We start from the raw sequence: 16724 nt of genomic DNA, 5'->3' as shown, positions 1-16724 counted from the left end.
TTGAAATTAGGGACAAAATGAATAATGGTAAGAGCAGTTAAATTCCTGACCTTGTTCAATATTTAATGAGTTCAGTACGATGGAGACTACATTTTATAAATGGAGCTATAGACTCGTGTGAATATTGCAGATAATTAAAGAACTTGTGATATTATCTGGATCTCCGTACATCTGCTGGGAAAAAAAAGGGACCCATCAAGCAAACAAGACAGGATGGATGTTTGGGCTACTCCCCCTTGCAGTTGATAAGAATTCAGTAGTGTGATAAACAGAGACGAATACATTAAGAAACCCAAGAGACTGGTAATCTCAGGAGGGATCATCAGCTCATCATAAGGACCTTTGTATGCTGTCGTTCTCTGCCTCAGGAAGAGTGCAGGCGCTCAACAAAACCCACTGCAGAGTGGCAAAGTTGTAAGAGAAAAACATCACAGAACTCTTGCAAAGTCACTCCTGTCATTAAATCTGTGTAACAACTACACTCAACCTGCACTGTCTTCATTTGAATAATAAAAAAAAAAACATGTAACAGTCGTTGACCATTCAACTTTACTGGACACCTTTCTCCTGACCCACATTTACTGGAGTCCTCATAGCTCCACGTTAACCGCTCCACTTGGGCGCCAGCAAACTTACAGCTTGAGGTTTTTCATTTCAAGTGTCGCTCCTTCACATTAACAGTTGTGTGCTATTTGGAGCAGGAAGGCCTTGGTTACTTTTAATTACAGTAGGTAGTAATGAGAGAAGACTTCCAGAGTGAGACATGGCGTATTTTTAGATCTTGATCTTGATTATCCAATCCAATGCTGCGGTCGACTTAGATACGACTTTGTTGGGAGACTTTTGTACCATCAATATCAGTAAATGCCCTTTGAAAACTTAAATTAAATATTTGCTGTCAAATTCCTTCAAAATCTAAATGCATGAGTGTAATTCTGACAATTACTTGCACGTTGTTTCATAAACTTATCGGTGGTTCTGTAATAACTCTGACTACAGTGTATATAATGGGTAACTTTGCTTGCAGTACTTGTTGGCTGTGTTTGTCCCATGACTGAAAGTGTGGTGTGCAGTGAGTGGAGGGCCAGGGATTGATGCAGGGTGATAAGTGCTTTTCACAAAGGTTGTTTTAATGAGCCTCAGATAACGAACTGTTATTTTAGAGCTGCATGGTCAGATTGCCATTTCAGAAAATGGTGCAACTCAGTGATCTGTTTGTGCTTCTCTCATTTACAAAGTAAACATCTATTTCTTTCCCCGCTATCATACTGTAGATCAAACTTGACTTGTATATCCTAATAAAGCTTGCTGCATGAATTTTTTAATTGGAGAGAAAGAGTGTCTAGGTCTATTTGTGGTCTGGTGCAATGTTGAAAATGCCAGCTGTCGGCATCAAAGCCTTGCTGGAACAAACCATTATTTGGCACTTCCCTGCAGCTGTTTGAAATACATCACTTACGATGTCATACATGCAAGATTTCCCCATTAATTTAAAAAGGCAAATAGACATTTGATAAATTCAGTTTTAAAAGTTGAATTTTTTTTCACTATAAAGACTAATAACTTTTTATAAATCAAACAAACATTAAGACAGACACACGCAAGTAGTTTATCTCAAACTGTTTATAATGTTGTAGAAAAGACATTTTTTTTAAATGTCTTTTCAGCCTTCTAAGAGAGGAGGGAAAACTCCTCAACACCTTCCGAAGTTATGACTGACAGCTGTGGCTGGCCCAGAAAGCCCTGAGCCAAACCCCATCACATTCCGCATGCCCGAGATGTCTATGTCCATCTGGGGTCCTACCCTTCAAACCACTGCCCCCCTTTCTCTCTGCCGGCAGAGAGACCAAGGGAGAAGAGGAGGAACAGGGTGTGAAGACGGGCCTCTCAGGGCTCGGAAGGAAGCATCCAAAGCCAGCTGGTCTGGTTTTGAGGTAAATCAATGGGCAGAGTGACACAAAAGCAGCAGAAAGAAGAAGAAGGGTTGAAGACAGAGCAAAGAGAAGAGATAAAGAAAGTCAATGTGTGCACGAGGAGATTGAAGCAGCAGGTTCTGTGAAGACGTTTGTACAACAGCAACAAACAGGTGAGACACAGGTGTCACAACAAGTTTTGACTCCTTACACATATTGTGGGATGAAATATGATGCTTATGTCACGTAAAGTTCGGTTCGAGTTTTTATACAAAATTGTATCCTTTGCAAGTTTATGTGGATTTGAGAAATTATCTTTTGCCACACAGACCGTATCAGATACTGCATCATTAATGCGAATGAAACTTAATGAGCTGAATTCAATCACTACCTCAGTGTTTGCTGTATTTTTGCTAGCATCACTGTTTTCTGTCGCTGGCATCACTTTAGGAAGATGGGAGGGATGTGTGTTGACACAAAAATGCTGCTAAGGAGATACAGAAAGCAACTTGGATCTACGATGTTGTCAGCCACTTAACAAACAAACAAACAAACAACAACAGTGTGTATTGCTCAATGATGAAATAGTGCAATATAAAGTACTGGTGAGTAAGTGAAACAGATGGGAGGACAGTATGCATCAAGCATAGCTGTAGTTAATATCAGAACAATAACACTCCCGTACTTAGTATACAAGTTTTTCTTCAATATTTTTGAATGATCGTGTTGCTCACATTCATTTACATGTATAATGTGCAGTTAGTTTTGACTCAAAGAGAATAAAATGGACCAAATAACAGTTTAATGTCTGCTGTTGTGTTCAAACCTGACAGGGGCAATTTCTGTGTTCTGATATTGTTCTTTTGGAGCAATATTATTCCAAGATGATTGCAGTGGTTGTTACAAACTGACATAAGGGGATAACAGTGAGAGTTGTTAATGAGGAAACGTTTTTGTATGGGCATTAAGAGTTAAGAACAGGTGACTCAATGGCCTACAGCCATGAGTAAGGGATGAGGCAGACCAGACACTGCCTTTTCTTTTAGGACTGGGACTAACGGGTGAGAAAGGAGATAGTACACTGGGGGACAATATACTAGACAAGTATAAGTTATCTACATAGAACAGCAGCCATACTTTGTGAAAATCCTTTTTCTTTATTAGTTAGTAGTTACTAGAATGTGAAGTGTAATGAAACCTGATGTAACGTTTGCTAAAATCAGCATACAGTGTTTAGCTGTTAACAATTTCTAAAACATACAAAATACTACATTTAAACTTTGGGTGAGTTTATCTGGTGACTTTTGTAGTGTTCAATTTCAAATGACTTGAACTAATCCATTATCTGTCTATAAAATCCTGTGACTAACATGATGAAGTCATGTGATACAGTAGCACTCAATCATGTAAAATGTTTTTACTACTAGATAATGAGTAGTGTGATGTGTGAAACGTTTGTGTAACTTCTGTAACTCCTCTGGGCCTGGTTATATCTGGTAAACTGAGGATTCAGGCAGCAGTGGAAACAGAAGATGTGGATCCTTTACTTAAAACCAGTTAAACACAACAGATAGATATAAAGATGTAAGCCAAAGTATTACAGAGGAAAAACACTCCAATGCCAGTAATGTATTTTAACTGATTATATCATTATTTATGTGTAAGCAACGCATTAATGTTGTTGCTTGTCAAGATGGAGCTTATCTGAACTACTTTATTTTCTTTTAGTTTGGTATGAAGCAATATATTTGATACATGTACTGGAGTAAAAGAGTACAATAATTTATTCTGAAATATAGTTGGAGCTGACATAACAGCAGAAAACTGCAACACTTGAGTAAACTATGCAATAGACTAAAAGTACTTTCCATTAGATTCTACTTTATCCTTCCACTCCACTACATTTCAGAAAGAAATATTGTACTTTCTACTCCACAACATTTATTTACGAGCTTTAGTTACTTTTAACATGGTGATTTTACACATTGGATACTATAACAAGGTTTAAAATACAACACACACTTAATCCAGTGGTTTCCAATCTTTTCGGCTTTAGGCATTTTACAAAAATCAGTGTGTCGTCTTTTTCACTTCTGAGATGCTTGTGAGTTAACAGCTTCACCAAATATAGATTTTTTTCCTTCTGAACTTCTCACATGGTTTCATTTTGATAAATGTTCAAATGATCCAACATCTCACCAAAAAAATATTTGAGGAAAATTGTCCAAAAACTGAAAACAGCTTTGTGAAAACAGATTTTCTTCTTTCCTCTCCCAGTAATCACATGACAACCCCTCAGATTTATCTGCTGTCTCTGTGTATTAAATGGATATAAAGTAGTTAAAACTAGCTCCACCTGCAGCAGCTACAACAGTGACATGCTTACACTGATGCTTTTGGTATAAATAATATAAAGATGTCATGTATAATAATGTATCAGTCCCAGGGACCCAACCTTTTACTTTAATACTTTTTCTAGTTTGCTGCATTTCATTCAGAATTTTTTTCTTGTCACCAAGTATTCTGATATTGCTGTGTTAGTAGTTTTAATTAGAGATCTGAATACTTCTCCCACCACTGGGTTTAGACTGCTACATTTCATCAAAATAGGAGTCCATGTGCATATTTACTCCGTGTATCAAATCTAAACCTGGTCTCCTGTTTATCTAATCCCTATTGGACACATAATTACGAGAGAAAATGAAAATTATGCTGATTTTCAATCGCACCTGCCTCCAAATGCCAGTAAAAACCGTCACCACACCTCCTAAGATCCTACACGTGACATGCTCTTATGCGATTCACACAGAGTCCCGCCTTCCTCCTCTGATTGGCTGCTCAACAGACGCTGCAGATTGTCATTGGCCTAAGGAAGTGCTTTTCAAATCAAATTCCATTGCTGTGTTGTCTTAGAGATATGACGTCAAATGTAATATCTAATATGATGAGGCTGAGTGAGCCGAGCAGTTTGGGAAAGTAGCTGCTTAAATCTAAAGTGAGTGTGGAGGAAAGCAGGATGTGCTTCACTGATTGTTTTCTCTGCTTAAGATAGTGTTGTTGTTTTTTTTGTCAGTTAATTTGCCTCTTTGTTAAAGTTTCCATAAGCTCTGTCAGCTCCTCACAGTCACTGCCCCACGGCTAATTTTAGGCAAGGTTGTTGTTATGATAAATATGAAACGGATCTCAATGTCAGCAATATAAAAAAAAAAAAGAAAATCTAACATTTGGGCTGAGTATGTTGATCAAAGTGTATGTGTGTCCACCGCCTGAACCACGGATTCATTTTCATGTTATAAGAGTGTCAAGTTTTTGGTGTAAACAAGAGACTTTTCATACAAATGTTTTGACTTTGCGTGTGTGTGCGTGTATGAGAGAGAGAGAGAGAGAGAGAGAGAGAGAGAGGAGGGTGGGAGAAGAGGGAGAGGCAGGTCGTCAGAAAAGGGGAGGAGTCTCTTACTGACAAGAGGGAGACTAGCTTTTCTGAGTTTGTCAGCTCCCCCCCCCCCCCTAAAATAGAAGTCAGCGTGTAAATGTGAACTGAAATTACGTTTATCCACTGGAGTCACCGATATAGAGCGTCTATATACAGCGACTGACTTGGGAGTAAAGGTGAGTAACGGAAATAGAAACAATGTTGCGGAGTGTGGCAGCGATACTGTGGCAGTACAGCGAGTGAGAGTAGAAAAGCGCAAGAGGGAGACGTAGAGTGGATTTTGGGAGTCGTTGCGAGACATGTATCTCGTCTTCTCCCAGGTAGCTGCGAGCGGCGTTCGAGACCGTACACCACGTTAAAAGTCGCGCCGTGTCACGTAACATCGGTAAATGTGAGTTATCAGTCAGCTTTCGGTACCGTTAAAATGTCCAAGTGACGGGGTAAAAGGCTGCTGTCAGACGCGCGATCGCGCTGTTGATATCTTGTCAATTGAGAGAAAGTTTGACCGGATAATAAGTTGTTCTGTAGCTCCTGCAAACTGGTCAGTTTGTGAATTGTGATTCTTAAAAACTCCGTCAGAGTTTATCATGGGATCCAAAGTGTGAGCTGTTGAGCTCCTACTTTGTCAAAACAGGCGCGTCGTTTTGGGAAAAATAGTAATCAACGGTCGTATAATAACACTGTTGGGCCATTAGAGTAACAACACACACACACTAGCTCACAGTCACGGTGATACAAGTTGTTTGGCGTTGAGTTTACTGTAAATAGTATGTTTCCACATTGTGCAGCTTCTAAAAAAACAAGCAACCACCTTTAATTAAAAATATTGTAAATAATTCTTATGTACTATAGCCTGTATTTTTGAGTTGTGTACACGAACAATCCTATAAAGTCAAGGAGGGAAAGTATTATTATTATTTTTTTTTCAAAAGGGATTTACATTACATCAAGTCATATTGGTTATTTCCTCAATAATATAGCAAAACAGCCAGTCATTATTTGGTTCAAAAGAGATGACAAGGTTAATACCGAGTTGAAGCAGAAACAAGCTCAGCTGAAGTGTGCATAATCAAGTGAATTAATGGCAGATGTCTTATAGGTATAATCTTTGTCTTGATAGACCTCTCCCTGCCGAGGAAGACCACTTGAAGATCCCACATTTTATTCATTAAAGTGACAGGCAACGGGACAGTGCACAGTACATTTAAGATGAGCTGTATAGGCCGTTTGGGAGCAGAGCTTGTTAGAGTGGGTCTTTGCTTGTGCGGTGGTTCTTTGACTCTCTGGCACTCCGGTGACCTTAACCCCTGGCCAGAGTGGGAAATGGCCAACAGTAACCTGACCTTCTCAAATGTTTCTAGTGTGTGCCCCATATCTCATTAATATTGTACAGAAGGACTCGTTGTTATGCAGTTGGAACAGAAAATACTACCTGAAATGGTCACTTCTCATTTTACACATTACATGCTGAATGCAGTCTATAGGGCATTTTTGGTTGTCTGACACATTGCGACTTGTAAAGTGTGTTTAGCGTTATAACTATTATCCAGCATCTGTAAAAGATGTGTATTCAGTACATTGTTTACTTACATTTAAAAACGATTTATTTGCCTTAACCCGGGTAGTAAACATTTTACTGCTTACTGTATATTCCTCTTTTATCAGGTCAAAGCAATGACAAATTTTATTGGAAAAAAACAACTCTTCAGGGACACGAGTTGTTGCAGCTGTGTTAAAGCACACTTGCATTTTTCACTGTCCTTTTTTTAAAAAAATTTTTTTTTATGTTGCCGCTACTCTGACGGCATGCAAGTTACTATACCAGCTGGTTGCCAATGATTTCTAAAGCAAAGCATTAATGCAGCCTCCATTCTGCAGTCATTAGCTCCTGTGCTGCCCCAGGCCTCGCCAGTAATGGGCCTTGTTGCTCATGATCCACATCACGTGAGCTCTTATGTCTAATGAGTGGATGAGGGATTCTTTCATTGCTCTGAAATGAATATCGTTTCAACAATTTATGTCCTATATTATTCAAAGGAATGAATATGAAGGCACACGGATAGAGCCATCACCAAATGTCTTTCTCGCACATGCCGTGAACTGTTGCTCTAACCTCAGAGACCCCAAATGTTGCATCTCTGCTATTACACAAACACAGCGAGCCGTGTGATAATATGGCTATTAGATTCTGCCCTGTGCCATTTAATCAAGGATTGAATGATGTAGTATTGCACGATAGATGGCTGATATTCCACAATGACTGCCACTGTTTATTAAATGTTTTTAGCCTTGTTATATGTTATGTTTGTGTGCCCCTGCATGTCTCTTGTCAGTGTGTGTAAGTGCGTGTTAGCGTCTTAGCACAAGTTCTCGGTGGAAAGGGAGAAATGAGAGGTGGCGATGGCGCGAGGAATGGGCAGCTGCAGCATCTTTTACTGCACTCCTCATCCCACTTCAATCTCAGTGTCTCAGCTTCTCCTTCCAGGAGAAATGTGGAGTGTGTGGGCGAGTCGGATCTGCAATTAACGCCGGTTGTCAGAAAGAGAATGCTGGCGTTTACACGATGCCGCTGAATCACTGAGTGAAAGTCTTTCTCCTCCACTCTCCTCCTCCCAGGACATTTTTCCAAGGAGCAAAAAACACCAGAGCTGCAAGCCAAGGATGCGTTGAATGAAAAATAAGAGATAGGAGCTGTACATTCTTGGTCCAATAAAGAGGATAGTGTTTCTCTGATTGTTTGGTAAGCCAAGATGTTCTTTCATACTGCAGATTTAGTCAGGAAATTACAGCAGTTATGGATATTGCAATACATGGTATGATTCTTGTCTATCAGTTAAAAATCTTTTGCATGATTATGAATTTATTCTTTTAAATCCCTGGTTTGTATGATGCTATTTTGTGAGACATTGACGTGGCATTATTACAGGGCTGGTGGTTATCTGTAGACTGTACATTCAGCAAGTGGGCTCTTAAGTGCAGTTGTATTTTCTGATAAAAAAAAGTTAGAACATGATAGGTCATATGTTTTGGTCGGTGAAACGTGCCAAAAGGTACAGAAACCTCCCAGAGGTTTTCACTGGCAACAATTAAGTTCATGGATAGGGACATACAGTAGTAGTAGTAGTAGTAGTAGACTATTTTCTTTTAAGTGAGGATGTCTTTCCTTTCTCCTTGTGTGGTTAATTCTATTCAAAATGTTCGTCCTATTTTATGTCTGTTTTATTTTTTAATAAATACTCTATTTATATTTTTCAATCTCTCAAAAAGAAGTGTAACTATTCCACTTTGTCTTTGTCTAACTGAAGAATCTTAGTAACATGATTCATTGTTTATTGGAGCTCCATCATCAATATGGAGATTCCAGCATTCCCCTGTGAGACCTGGAGGTTAGATGCAGAATCTTGAGCCTGGCAGATAATGTTTTAGACCGCAGTTAACTGTAGACTGTTCCCTGTGAACTAAAGAGAAAAGACTTTTTTTTTCTTTCTACTAAACAATTGCTTACCTGTTAGAATATGTATTTAAACATGTGGTTTATTTCTGATATTTTACAGTACACCAAAAGTCACACCTAAACTACATTTCAAGCAGATGTTGTTTTTGTTTCTTTCTGAGTTTGGGTAAAGCTAATTAGATTGCACATGTGCCTGCAAATATCCGGACTGTGGGCGTCACGGTAAGACTTTGGTTAGCAGTGCTGCCTCGCTGCAGGGAGTTTCTAGGTTCAGTTCCTTGCCGTCGTTCTGTGTGGGGTTTGCATGTGCCTCTCGTAATAGACAGGACTTTCATGTGCTGTGATCAGGAGCCACGAATGATGGGTCACTGGCAACATGAACTCACCTGTTACTGTTTGTTCAGTGTTTATCATTTTTCTTCCAAACAACAAATGTCGAATGCTGAAATGTAATTGTCAAGTATCACAAACTCAACTGATAGAACTCACGCTTAAGGTTATTACTTGCCTTAACAAGTGCTGCCATGAAAGCACGTGGCTCTCCTATTAAATAACTGCATTTCACCGGCGGTAAGAAACTCTGTTCATAATCTCCAGTAATTGTTTAGAACCTGTAATAGCCCGATGTAAGCTCACAGGGTGAAAGCATTACTCGCTGAGCCTGTGTTTGTATAGCGAGATAGCTGGCAGTGACCTTTCAACTGTCCTGCCCTTGACTGAGACCTCTGGTGGTAAGCCACCTTATTTGGCTCACTCAGCACATGTGCTGCTGAGCAGGGCAGAGCAGCTTAGAGCCGTGCCGTCTTTTCCTGCCTCCCCTGCTCTTTCGAACAAAGCCCAGCTGGAGGTCTGCGCACCTCCTCAACCTGGACCGCACAGGCGACTCGGCGGGAAGGTCCTTGAACGCAGTCACACTCTTAGGTCTGCCTTTTGCCGCAACAATCCCAGTCTGTGTCTCGCTCCACGTCCATACCGGACTCTTGACTGCGATTGTCAGAAACAAGCAAACCTATGGTATAATGCTTTTAAATTCACTCTGCCCCCTCTAATTATCGTGTTTTTTTCAGCCGTTATTTGGACATCGACGTACATAATTTCATGGTCCTTCAGATGGTGGCGATTTTGCAGTGCCACCTTCTCAAATGAGCAGAATAATAGCGCATGCAGTCACTGTGTGGTTTGGTGGCGGGGGAAGCATGCAGTGGAGCAAAGGTGAAGACTTTGACGAGTGGAGTCATTTAGCGCCTTTAAGCTGTCTCGTCCTCCTCTTTCTTTGGGTTTCTGAACCACAGAATGACACTTTGCATCATTTCTAAAGTGAGTGGGCCACACTCTTACAAGACTAATGTGCATGTGGTTTATTTATTATTGTTTGGCGTGTTTTTCTTTTGTTGTTGTCTTAAAACGGACATTTTACAGAAGTGAATGATGTTGCTACGCGATATTGTGGTGATGTTATTAAGTTGAATCATGTATAAAGCAAAACTGAAGTTAAGAAAGACATCTCTTTGCTGAGTTGCATTATATCTGCATTTTAATGAGACTTTGAAAAAAACATAAATCAAAGGAATATATTATAATATAATTTACTAGATCAAAAGATCTCCCATGATTGCTAATGTGCGCCACTGTATTGAATTCCTGATGCTCTACTGTAGATCTTAAAAAGCATCTCTCACTGGAGATTTAACTTGTCTGGCTTTGTGTGGAGTCGATTCAAGTGGAAGCATCATCAACAGACAAACAATTGAACAGTGTGAAAAATAAACTTTCTTCAGAGTCTGGAAAGCTCTGTGTGATGAAACGGTTTACTATGTTGTTACCGAGTGCTAAACAAACAAAAAGAAGAGCTATTTTTTGAAGCATCAGTTACAGCATTTATCATCGTTTAATCAAGCCTCCCATTATGTTATCCAGGACAGAGAAGTAGAATGCATGCAGAAAGTGTTTATCAATGGCTGGTGGAGTAATTACAGCTGGGAGACTCCGGTGTCACAGCTCGTACATCAAGCCCCATTGACTAAAAGTCCAGTAGCTGCTGGAAGGAACAATTGGATCTCCTGCAGCTGTACCGGGCCCTGTGGCCCCATGAGCTGCAGGAAGGAGGCCTGGCCTGCAATATCCTTGTTTTTCTGTCTGTCTGCGAAGCCCTGTGAACCAAGACAGCTGGGGGGGATGTGATTCCTCCGATTATTCTGAAGCCACACATCAGCCCTATGAACGGGGAAGGGAAGTGACCCAGCCCCCTCTGCTCTCTGGAAGCTGCTCCGGTTCTCTGCGGGGCTCTTGACATGCAGTTCAAAGTTGTCTTCCTCTCTGCTGTTAAGACTGAGCTGTAGCAGCATGAACACTGCAACGCCTTACGCATGTTCTTTTTAGTCAGCGCACGAGTTTCCAAAAAGTTGCGCAAAAGACCGAGATACAGTTTTGTTGTGTTCATGTTGGGTGTGCAGATTAGAAATGATAAGAATCGTGACCTTGTCCACTATAGGGGAAGTGTGGGCCTGGTCAAGTTACAATTAGTGCAATCTAAAATAAACATTACTCTTCCCTCTCTACCATGTGGCAGGCCACATTTGTCATTTTTTCCCCCCATTTGAATTCATTTCAAAGTAGTCTCTTTGAATCCAGGGCATTCACAAATTATTGTCTTTGCATATCCAGTCTCCGGATCCCAGCTCTCCATAGTGCGACTGTGATTGTGAGTGAGGTGTTGAGTCCGCCCGCTGCTTGTGCGTCTGCCCGTCTGTCCTCTCCCTTTCTCCCAGTCCACTTTCCATCTGTGTGCTGTGGGCCGCAGATCTAGGTGAAAATGGTGTCGTGTTTCCACCAGTGAGCTGTTGCCATCCTGTGTTCATGTCAGACTGTGTTGTTCTTCACTTTGTTTCCCTCCTCCCCTGAACCTCTGTCGCTGGTCCAACTGCCAGGGGTGTTCACGGCAGCTATGGGGATTGAGGTGTGTGTGTGTGTGTGTGTGTGTGTGTGTGTGTGTGTGTGTGTGTGTGTGTGTGTGTGTGTATGTGGGAGGGGAGGGGGGAGAGGGGGTGGGAGGAGGGAGTACATTCATCATCAGCTGCTGGCCCTGGGAGTCAGAACCAGAGGCTATCAGCTATCAGAGACTGGGACTCAGGACCAGAGCCTCTCCAGGAATCTTTTCTGATTCCTGGAGAGGCGAGCAGCAGCAGCAGCAGCAGAGGCCTGTGGGGGTCTCTCTGTCTTTCCCTCTCTCTGTCTGTCTCCTGCTCTCTCTGTCACTGTTTGCACACAGCGTTCATGTGACAAGCTAACACACATCATCTGATTTGGGAGAAAGTGTGTGTTGTAACTGCAGAAACACCCATTCGATTATTTGCTCAGTGAATTCCGCTCATCGATGTCAATGCGTGTCAAACCGAGATAGAAAAGAGGGAAAAAAACAAAACAAAATAGATCTCCTCGCATTTCAGATTTAAGTCCGTTTACCCAGAAGAAACATTTTCAGGGATAGTCCTGTTGAAACCGGTGTTTGCTGCTAAAACGCGTCTTTCACGAGGCAAACTCAGAACATCACTGACTATTCCGAATGAATGTCTGCTCTTGTGACCTCATAAAACCCTGACAACATAAAACCCTATGACAAACGTTTTACAAACCCAGATTTGACACTTTTTCCAGACACTTCCATGCATCTCTCAGTTGTGGGGTATTTTGAGAAACAAGTGAGCAGCTGCTTTATTTGAAATATTTTACATGAAGTGAAACGTGTGAATCACAGGCCTTCGGTGTGAAATCATTACAAGATTAATTCTATAACATAAAATTGTAAGAAAAAAGAAATCAGCGCTACTTTAGCGAGCCCCTTTCGCTGTTGTTATGACTCATGGCCCGCCTCACTGCTCAGATTGCATAAACCTTTTATGTAATGGAACACTGTGGGAAAGAGGCATCGAGTGGGAGATAAAAATGGGAAGAGAAAAATCAAATATTTATTCTGAGCTTTTTGAAAACTTTTTTTTTTTTTTTTCCATTAAGAGCAGACATTCTCTCAAGGCAGACAGTAACTATACTCCAAAACAATATGGGCTACATGTAAGTGTACCAAAAAAAAAACAAAACAAAAAAAACCCGTCTGTTTCCCCGCTGCACTCACTATATATTTCTTTAAATCCGCCTGCTGATTATCAGACACCGTGAGAGAATTCAATATCTAGAAATTCCGTGGCTAATCTGGCTTCACAAGACGTGTTGAGATTGGGTAAATGTGCTGCTGCTGAGACACATTATGCATAAAGTCCCTAATATCCTTACACTGTGGATTTCCCCCCCGGAGGAAGATCTCGGTTCATCTTTTGCTGTTTACCATTTCTGAGTTACAGCCTGCGCAACATCAAAAGGCTGCCATGACACTTAACACAGCTCACAGGGTTCCTGGGAGGGTGGGGGTCCGTTGCTCCCCGTGGGGTTGGCATTATTACCCCCCCCCCCCCCGGTGAGAAGTCCGTCTCATGAGCGACAGCCATGCAAATGGACACATGCCATCGCACCAAATCAGACCGCGGTGCCGCACTGTAATCCTATTTAGAATTAGAAAATCTCTAGGACCATGCACGCATCACTTTCTGTTTGTTTGCGTGTGTTTGTGTACAGCCGTCAGGAAAGCAGAAAATAAAAGCAATAAGCCACAAAAAATAATGAAAGAGTGAAAGCGGAGAAAAAAAATAAGCTCAGACCTGTAACATGTAACTTCATCAGTAGGGGCAAAAGTATGACACAGGACGTGTTCATCCATAAGTGTGTGTGTGTGTGTGTGTGTGTGTATAGGAGGGGGGGAGGGGGGGATGAATGTTGACGTGACATGTCAAGACACTGACTTGTTAATTTGACACACTGTCATAAGGAATGTTGGTGATGAAGGGCCTTCGCTTAAAGACATAATTTATTAAACCAACGGGGTTAATATGAAGCGAGTAGTGAGCCATTAGTCCGTCAATTGCATTTTACGGATATAGCATGACATACTGTAGATTAACTGATTAGAAATTATTTGTAAGGGTCAAGAGGTCAACCCAATGGAGAAGTTTCTCAACTCACAATGATTCTTCACTCAATGCCACCGTGACCAATAGTCGACTCTGAACAATTCGAAGATCCAGTAGCACGCCAGCCCCACGCATAACCATCACACGCAGGCCTTCAGGTTACAACAGCTAGACTTAAAATAAATACCGAGCTATCTTCTTTTTTGAAAATCAGAGGTTTTTTTTTTTTTTTTTTTTTTTTAAATAAAACAACACATTTCCAGAATCCACAAAAACGTTTTCTAACCGTCTATGATCTGTTTGTTAAACACAAGCAAAATATGAACTACTGAAAAGAAACGCTGACGTAATTGATTACAAAATTTTGAGTTGTGGGTTAGACATTGTTTTTGCGCGAGGTGTCAGCAGTCAATATCTAATTATCTAGATTGTACGAGTTTTTGAGGATGCAGATACCTTCTTGAAAAGCACAAAGTATTTTTTTTTTCTCGACCAGCTGGGTTTCTCAAAGGTTCCCTGGTATTTACTTTTTGGAAAATCAGGACGCTCAACGTAACACTAATACCAAAGAGCCGAAAACCGAGGCCAGGGGTACACTGTGGCAACTGTACGTCTATGATTTCTCAGTCATCAAGCACATTCATTTTTAATGAGACATAATTCATCACCCTACCCTTGCATCGAGGAAGTTATCATCATTTTCTTTGTTCATAAAAGTTTCACTCAAATATGCATCAAGGGATTTACCTTGAGGTGGAGAGTAGCTTTTTCGACATGAAATGGATATAACTGTTAGGTGAGGGTCATCTCTTTATCCTTGAGAAACTGAGAATCCATTCATTGGCTGGGCTTGAAAACCTGACTGACGCAAATGGATCATTGGGAATAGAAGTGTCCCTGCAGTAATTATGTTACAACGCCGCTGCCGCACGCTACCACAGAGGTGGGATGGGATGGGCGCGGGGTGCTTCTTTTAGTCTTGTTTCCCTTACATCTTTCCACATAGTTAACACAGTCATACTGTCTTCTCTCTCTCTCTCTCTCTCTCTCTCTCTCTCTCTCCCACTCTCTCTGTCTGACTCTTCCTCTCGCTCTCGTTTTCATACACACCTGCTCTCAAACCCGAACGTACGTAAAGTGCAGTGAAAAGTTTCCAGCATTTATCCTTCTCTGCTGAGCGATTGTCTCGTCACTATGTTAAATGACCCTTAAAATAAGGGAAAAGTCGGGAGCAGATCGTGTCACCTATTTGTCACTGTTGTCTTCCTGGCCTCTAGATCCCCACCGCCTGTGCCTTGAAGCTACAGCAAAATGTCTCTTTCATTTCTTTTCTTTTTTTTTTTTCCTCCCGCTATCCAGGGCTCTGTGGCACTAAGTCAGTTAAAAAAGAGACATGAAATTAATGTAATGTCAATGGCGTTTTCTCATGAAACCCCAAGGCACTTAGTCAAAGTCACCTTGCAGAGTCCTCTCATCCCCTGACAGTGCTGCGAGAGTGAGATGGAGGATGTCTGTCTGGTAAGGCTGTCAGCATATGATGTCCTTCGGTTATTGGTTGTTATATCCACTCATCGTCATTCGTATTTTGTAGATTGGATACACGTCCGGTATTTATCTGAAGACCGACATCATTTCCATTCTGTCGTCTCCATAACGTGGCCGTCAGTGGAGCCTTTTCTCAGAGAGAGCAGGTTCATCCTGTGGGGTTTTCTTTCCTTTTGATGTCATTTTGGAGGTGATAAGTAGCTTTCTGTCTCCTGGTCCCTGTCTTACAGCACCATCCCCCAGCCCAAGCAAGGTGCTAGCAGCATGGAGGATTGTTTGAACTTGCATTGATCCAATGTGGGATTACAGCTGGGTCATTGGAGAGTTGGACTGAGCTTCCAGTCATCAGGGCAGATTAACCACTCGCTGTCTGTTTGGCTGCCATTTCGGTGCAAGCTCTCACTGCTGGCTTTGTGACTGTCCCTACTGTGCAGGTCACAGTTTCCTTTTCAACAATGCATTTTTATACTTAATTGAGTTATGCGCAGACTGATTTAATATGCAGGGGAATCATATTGCTTAATGAAATGAGACAATAAACATTCTTTGATTGCTTTTAAAGATTTGCCAATCCTAATTTTATAATCTCCAAAAATTGGCCTACAGGGTTTCCTTTTGTGCAAACCCTATGAATTTGATTTTCCGACAAGGTGTTCATATCATAAGCATCATGGCCTTTCCTTGAAATGCAATTCAAATCTCTACTGTGTGAGAAATGTCACCCTAAGCGATGCTTTACAGAGGAAGGGGAAGTGCTGCAGAAAGTCCACGTTTTGCAGACTGCCCCACCTCTTTACATTTATCAAAGCCTCCTTTTTCACTTTTTTGTTCGCGTGCCCTTGCGATAGCTCTTATTAATTATATCTCATTAGTTGCCTTGGAAACTGAGGTGAGGGAATGTATAACAGGAGTTCAAAAGAATGAGAGAAACAAAAAAAGAAAGAAATAAATCATGAGAAAAAAGCAAGCAAGAAGGAAAGAAAGAAGAGGGAGGGCTCAGAAGAAGGGATAGAGAAAGTGGTTGTTGAGGGATCAGCCGTGTGTCAGATTAGCATCAGGAGACATTAACACTAGTGATGCTGCCGGGGCCACAATCCTGCCTTTCACTGCTGGAGAGGGAGATAAGCGCACTCTCACAAAAGCGAAGAGGGAGAGAGTGTGAGAGGGCTGGCTTGCCTCCACTCCCCTCAGGCCAACAGCCCCATTTACAGGTACAGCACCTCCTGATGAAAGCAAGAACAAAGAGGTGGATGTTCATTTCCTACCGCGCTGGTGTCGAGGCGCCATTGAAACAAATCGGCAAAACTGTGGATTTAGGCTGTTTCGCTTTAAGTCTCCCGGTCTGCCGGGAGCTAATCACA

At 41.4% G+C, this 16724-nt stretch overlaps 1 protein-coding gene across 9 annotated transcripts in view; it reads left to right on the top strand.

The window, feature by feature from the left end:
- Positions 1–1827: 1827 nt before the first annotated feature.
- mef2aa (myocyte enhancer factor 2aa) overlaps positions 1828–16724 on the top strand; it is a 63545-nt gene continuing 48648 nt past the window's right edge. For 5 of the 9 annotated variants that reach the window (XM_069163557.1, XM_069163556.1, XM_069163554.1 and 2 more), the window contains exon 1: positions 1829–2086. The gene's annotated coding sequence lies outside the window, so the exon portion shown is untranslated. Of the gene's footprint in view, positions 2087–5396; positions 5523–7962; positions 8087–16724 lie in introns of those variants that run through there. The other 4 variants (XM_069163550.1, XM_069163555.1, XM_069163551.1 and 1 more) reach the window with 3 other exon arrangements.

This window comes from Embiotoca jacksoni, unplaced genomic scaffold (genome assembly GCF_022577435.1).
Source record: "Embiotoca jacksoni isolate LCO1_2020_lvr unplaced genomic scaffold, fEmbJac1.0.p SCAF_3, whole genome shotgun sequence".
Classification (NCBI taxonomy): domain Eukaryota; kingdom Metazoa; phylum Chordata; class Actinopteri; family Embiotocidae; genus Embiotoca; species Embiotoca jacksoni.
Note: the sequence above shows the minus strand (reverse complement) of the source record. Positions and strands in the feature narration are given on the sequence as shown.